Here is a 6,997-nt window from a genome sequence, read left to right on the forward strand (position 1 = left end):
GCTTGATCATAAGAATTCAGCTCATTTTGAGATGTTGACTTATACAGTGCTTATCCTTTTGGCACTGCACTTGAGAAATAGAGGCCACCACATACTGCAGGTTGATGGAGGATTTTTATTATTGTATTATAAAATTAAAATAATATCCTCCACACATTCCTTATAGGGTACAATCTGAGCTGGCTAGCAGCTTGCCCCACACAGAGATGAAGAACTGAGCATGTGTTAAGAGCTCCCTTGCCTTCATTCCATATCCTGCTGGCCAGAAGACACACTGCCAGAGCAGAGAGAGCTTGAGAGATGCTTTATTGCTCTTGTCTACGCTACAGATAATGAGGAAGGTCTTTAGTCTCCGGGGCTGTCAATCTGGCAACTCCTCATCTGCATTAAAATTGGTCAAAAGATGTTTTTAAAAGAAAATATAATGAGGGGATGCACTTAGGATAATGAAATGCTTGGCTGCTTTTTTATCACTTCCCAGGCACTTTGAATCCTTCTCTGTGAGAGTTATTGTCATTCAGGGCAGCTCATCGGCTCCTTGTGCTGGGAGCAGATATGGGCTTGGCACCTTCTTCCTCTCCTGGTGACAGCCAGATATACACTGTGCTCATTTTCTCTCTGATAAAGCTTGCCATCCTGCTTCCAAGCTTCTCATATTTCATTTGGCTTGTCGGGTAGAAGCCCCCAGTACAGTGCAATCTCTCAGGTTATTTTTTGTTTCAGCGTTACATTAGCAAAGGAAATTTCTGAATTGCCCTCCTCTCTTCCTCACTCTCCTTCTCCTGGATGAGTGTGTGGCTGCCCTTTTCATCTAGGCTTCTTCCAAGTGCTGATGAGGTCTTGCTGCTCCCTTGTGTGACCCTTAGGTGTTATTACTGGGAAGTGGAACTCACATCTAAAGAAATAAGTTGCCTTGTATTCAGAAGCATTCTGCTACTTCCATAGGGTGTTGTCCTTGACATTATAGCCAGGAGTGATGTGACTGCAAGCAGTAAAGGGACCCAGGAGTTCAAAGCCAGATAAAATCTGTCTTTTCTGGTTGTCTTAAGCATAGACAGCTTGCATGTGAAGAGAAAGAAATGGGGAATATGTTCCCTTATGAAATAAGCCAGAAAGAGTGACTGTGGTCCTCCAGAGGGATGGTCAATGCACATTTCCATGGCCATGACTTAGGCCTGGTTGGAGCCCCAATTACTGTGGGAGGAAAGGACAACTTGGAGAATGCCATGGAGATATCTTATCTCGGAATAACAAATAAAAACTCTGTCATGGGGCAGGAGAGGAGAAAACAAAGTCTGGGGAGTTAGCATTATGACCTGCGTGCATTATAACCTCTGCAGAGAAATGGAAGAAGTGCATTGGCTGGATATCTTGGATTTTCTGATTAAGTTATTTAATGAAAAAAATTGCTGTTACCAAAGATCATTGGAATATTTCTACTCACAGCTAAACCTTGTCTGGAAATGCTTATCCACACTAATGTAGGAAAGACAAGGAACAGATTTCCCTCGAACGTTTTGCTGTACCATGTACAGTGTGGGTTTCCATGTGATGCATCCAGAGAAATTACTTACTCTGCCTTGCATCTCAGGTCCCTATGGACCAATTTTGTCTTGAGTTTGATCTGCCTATATGCTAGAATGGCTGTTGTCTTTCACCATGTGTTGGAGACGGTGATGCATGGTGGCCCATCTGCATGCAAAGGAAGACCTCAGTCCCTTCTCCCAAAGGAAAAGCCTATTTTATGAAGCCCAAATGCTGTGGAGGCCTATTAGGTGCCACCATTGTACAGAGAAGGATAAAACAGGGTCTACAGGAGAGACTGGAGCCTCCTCCCACCCCAGCTTTAGCCCTTGTGTAGAATAAGATATCTCTGTTCCACAACATCTTTGCTGCGAAGGTAGATTAAATTTGTGATTTTTTTTTTTGTTAAAGGATATGTCAATAATGAGCCTATCAGAAGAAATATGTAAGCCCTGTAATAAGAACAAGCTCCTTCACTTGTTAACAAGTTCTGCTTCCCAATTAGTTGATATACTGTCAAATTATAAAAAGAAACTTTTCCAGGATGGTTCTGGTGCTCTTACTATTGCAGAGATATATTTACCTTACTGCTTTGGGTTAATTTAAGCTCCTAACATGATCTATGAAAATGCTACGTGCTCAAGGTGTTGGAGATGCACAGCACCTACATTTACCAATAAAACTAGAGTAGGGAAGGCTGAGATCAGCCTGGCTCATTATATTCAGCTTCTGTATCATCCGTCTGTTTTTCCCAACATTTATCTTGCAAGCACACTCAAAGTGCTTGCCGTTGGTTTTAATGCAAAGGGCACAGCGTATAGATCTAAGGAGATGGGCATTATTTTCCTGTCTGGCTTGTCTGGACTCAGTATGACAGAAACCTTCATCATTACTGGTACACCAATTAACAGATAGATCACACCAAGAGTAACGGAGCTAGACAATTAAAAGGAAGTCACCAAACCAGATAATAGTTCCTTTTCAACGTTTGTCAAGCTGGAACTTTTTGAAAGGTCTCAGAAGCCCCTTGAGGAGAGTCATCTCTTCTCTCATTAAAGTATATATCAAGCCTCTGTAAAGACAAAGAATAGTCTGTCTGAGCTCACAAAAAGATCTGTCTTAATCAAAATGGGGAAGAGTTGCAAATCAAAGTGGCAGTGACCATGCTGAATGGCTCGGGAGTTCTGGCTAGGAGCAATGCCTGTACTGGCTCTGTCAGCCCCAGGCAGGCTGAGTTTCCTTCTTCCTGGGGAGGTGCTGGGAGGTGCCATGTATCATTATGGCCAGACAAGGAATCCTTCAAGCAAGCAATCAGATAAAAATTCACTTTTCATCTGCTCCTTCTAGTTGCCTTTTCCTCCCTGTTTTCCCTGGACACTCTGTTGCTGAATGTAGAGAGCAAATATAATAAAAAGCCTTTGCCAGCTTTGCAGAAGACTGCAGGATTTCAAAAGGCAATACTTTGAGTGATGTAGCTGTTCCTACAATGTCTGAATGTAAAAACTGGATTGTTTTTAGGAATAGGTGCCACTTTACATTTATCCACAGCTACAGCACAGACACACTCTTGCACACATTGCACTCTTCCTGTAAAATCCTTTTTTTCTTCTTGTTTTCCCAATTTCCTCTTAAGACAATACTGGGGGGCTGTTCAGTCTGTGTCCTTCCATGTCCATGTACTGTAGGGCTGGAGCTACAGGGGTGCAGATACCTTACCACTATCCATGTAGATTTCCCAGTGTCCTTTGTGTTGTCTGGTTTTTTCCTTCAGTCCTTCTAACCTCCCTTGCTGTGAGCACAAGGCAGTGCAGAAGGACAGAAGGCATCAGAGCCCCCAACTCTTATAGGAGTAGGATACAGACACAGAAAGTGCCTCTGGTCTCCAGGCAGGCTGCCAGCCTAGCTCCAAGATTTCCCAGCTGCTGCAGTTCAGACTTCAGCAGTTGTCAGGGATGAGTGAATTCAGAGCCTGGGTCCTGGCCAAACCACCCTAGGCAGCTCAGTGCACTAATCCAAAACTGTAACTGGGAGGCAGGAGGAGGCATTGGGAGAGTGTCTTATCCCCACCACAGCCCTGAGTTTTTGTTAATTTAGGATTATAAGAATAATGAACAGACCCAGAAGTTTGTCTCCTTTATTTAGTTAGTTTGGGGGTTGTAACTAGTAATCCATTATTGTCTCTGCAATGTATTCCCAGTCCAGCCTGTTGTCAGAGCTGCTTAGCCATGCAGTGCACATAAGGGCGCCCGTCGGTATTGATCTATAGATTCCCAGCACATCTATTGTGTTTAACATGCCTTGCAATTAGCTTTTGCTTTATCTATTGTGTGCCTATCTTGCCCTATATGTGCCAGGAAAAAGAAAAGAATCACTGTGGAGAGGGGGGGAAAGTCTGAAGGATTGGCGAGTGAAAGTGGAAAGCAATTTGCACTTTGATGAAAGCAGTGCAGGGGCAGATCATGCCAAGCACTGTCCCTGTGGGGAGCTGCAGTAGGTTTGCACTGGCCAGGATGATGCTTGCTGCAATGAAGCAACTTTGGGAGCAAGGTAAGATTTGAGGAGAAGTTGGGGTGTGCAGGAAAACCAGGACGTAACCCTTCAGCCACAGGGCTTGCGTGCTGCAGTGATCAGATGGGTATGAGGAGAAGAGAAATATTAATTGAGAAGACAAGAGTTTTTCGTGATGCTCTGCAATATGCCAGATTTAGGCAGGTTGTACCCATGGAGGCAAATAGCTTAGGAATAGGACTGACCAAAGGGATCACCATCCGCTTCTGCTTCACAGTCACTGCGGGTTTTCCCTGCGGACACTGCTGCCTCCTCTAACTGCATAAGCAGCCTAGTTTCCCTCACATGGATGGCTCTCTGCAGCTGTGGGCTCTCAGGACCTCTGCCAGATGGCTTTTCAGGTGAGTCCAGACCCTCTTGCTGAGGGCAGCTAGCCATTTGTTCCTCAAGAAGGACCTGTCAGAGGTGTGGTATCTCCACACACCGGTGAGACCTTTCCAGCACCAGTGTGTTTCTTGGATGCACTGCACTTCCTCAGGGATAATCAACAGGTTGCATCAGGCACATGCCCCTTCTCCATTTCCACTCTTTCCTCAGTTAAAGCACGTTCTCCATGCTCTGTGAGAAAAACTAGACATCACTGAAAACACCAGGCCATGTTTATACCTAGAAGGGTCAGATTTGCTTTCAATTTTATAAGCGTAGTCCAACACACCAGAGTTATTTGAAAGTCTACTATCAGGGCATCACTAAAATATAAAACTCACTGGTCTCCAAGGAGTTTGCTATTACTAAAATATCTGTCTGCCAGCCTGGGTCCTGCTGAGAGCCCCTCCCTGAGTGCTGTGGTGCAAAGACTGCTCCTGTGGGCACTGCTTGATCATTCAAATCTGGCTTAAGACTCAGTGCTGTGCTGAAATCCTAATAGAGAAGAAATGGGATGCATTTTGAAGCTAATTAGGGCTTGCTCAAAAGCCTCCAGCAATATCTTAGTAGCAAACACAGAGTTGAAAACAATTCAAATCATTTGGACATTTTTGCTCTCCTTTTCTTTGTGCTGCCAAATGAATGGGAGAAAGTCCCAGGGACACAGGAAAGACTCAGAGCAAGGTTCTGGGAGAATTGCCCTACAGAACAGAGTTGAGATCCCTCTGCTTTTTACTCTTTGTTGTCATTCAGAGGTAGCAAAACAGGAATATACTACCAGAAGCCCATAAGGGGAGCCTCTCACCTATACCCTTACTCTTCCTTTGTCAGGCAGGGGAAACCAAAGCACTGACTGTATTGCTATTTCCACGTGAGTTCTGGAGGACTGCATTCATCCTGTACAGCAACTCATTCCCTCTTTTTGCCCTGAATGTACTTCTAGCATGTACCAGACTTGCTCCTCACTCTCAGCTATGGTGCTGACCCTACTGGGACCCTGCTGTTAACACTGCTGATAATTGGTCACAATTGGTGTTGAGGTGACAGGGTGGGGGACCTTCAAGAGCTCCTGAAGTTCAGGTGTAAGCAGAGCAAGGTGACCTTCCACGGACTGGGTATAACCCTTTTACCTTCTCCCATCATCCTGCCAGTGACAGCTGGCAGACACAGCTGTGCTGCTCGCAGTTCCAGCTGCCCCATGCCCTCAGAAAGGAGGAGGGGAGAGGGGCCAGAGGCAGTAGGGGAAGGAGTAAGTCCAACTAAAAGAAGTGTTGCTGCTTCATCTGCTTTTTTTCCATTGCCATAGGCTTGTGGTGTTTCTATGTATCTTTAAATTCATGCTGGGGTGAGCAAGAGTCATAACTGACTCCATCTGGCCCTTTAGCTTTGATTACTGGCACTGTTCTCCATTTATTATTTGTTACTGGTCCATATCACTCACAGCCTCAGACAGTGATGTAAGCAGTGCTTTCTCTTGTCCCCAGGAAACCAAGGAATAGAGGCGGAAGGGGTGAGTGGTCAATGCATGAAATGTGGAGAAAAGAGCTGGGAGGACAGTTCTGAAAAGGTGTTGGGAAGTCAGTGAGGTTATGCAGGGTGTGATTGCCAACTGCAGCTGCAATGTCTCTGTAAATTATTCTACTAATAAAGACTCTGTGCAATTTTACAGGCATGGTGTCCTTTTATATTATTATCCAGCATGCAGTACATGAAACATCCACCAAATTATCTAACAAGAAATAAATCTGCAGAAGTGCATAATAAATCCCACCGTAACATCTTCAACAGCCTTCTTAACAAATGGTCTAAGTCTAGATGCCAAAGACTATAACATTACATCCAACCAAAGGCAGAACTGAATAAATAAATACAATATTGATCTCAAATCCCACTTAGAAATCCACTTCCATTTCAGGAAAAAAATCTCTCACTCAAAGCACTATCAGATTTCTCTTTTTTGTTGTTTTAAAAGTCTCCCAGCTAGCCCAGACTATGTAGAAGGCAGGTATATTTAAAAATGCTAGAAGTAGAGATGGAGGGAAGAGGACTGGGGGTGGGGGGGAAGGAGAGGGAAAAAATAGATCACAGATGAAGAAATATGTATGAGATCTTCGTGTCTCTATATCAGGTAAAGGACTCCAGGTTACGATATTTTGTTCACTCTGTATTTTTCCAACCATAATCAAGGAAGTATAGTCCTAGTCTAAAACTAGGGAAGAATCAGGGCTAAGTTTTCCAATGGCCTGGTGTATTCAGGCACGTATTTCCATTTAAAGTGATGTGAACTAGGTAAATTCCTATCTGGCCAGTAATACTTCAGGTGAAATCTACTACATGTCTGGTATTTGGGGCCTGTTTATATATGTAGGAAGAGGCAGGTCTTGTACCTGAAGCAAGGTGGTTTGTGGCTTGCACAATTCAACTTCCAGTCTATTCTCTTTTACAAAACTCCTTTGGAACCCTGGGCAAGTTCCTGGAAGGAAGAAGATGACAGGCATTTCAGACACACAGACATTCTTTGTGGAAAGTCAAGTAGCTT

Source organism: Zonotrichia albicollis, chromosome 3 (genome assembly GCF_047830755.1).
Source record: "Zonotrichia albicollis isolate bZonAlb1 chromosome 3, bZonAlb1.hap1, whole genome shotgun sequence".
NCBI lineage: Eukaryota > Metazoa > Chordata > Aves > Passeriformes > Passerellidae > Zonotrichia > Zonotrichia albicollis.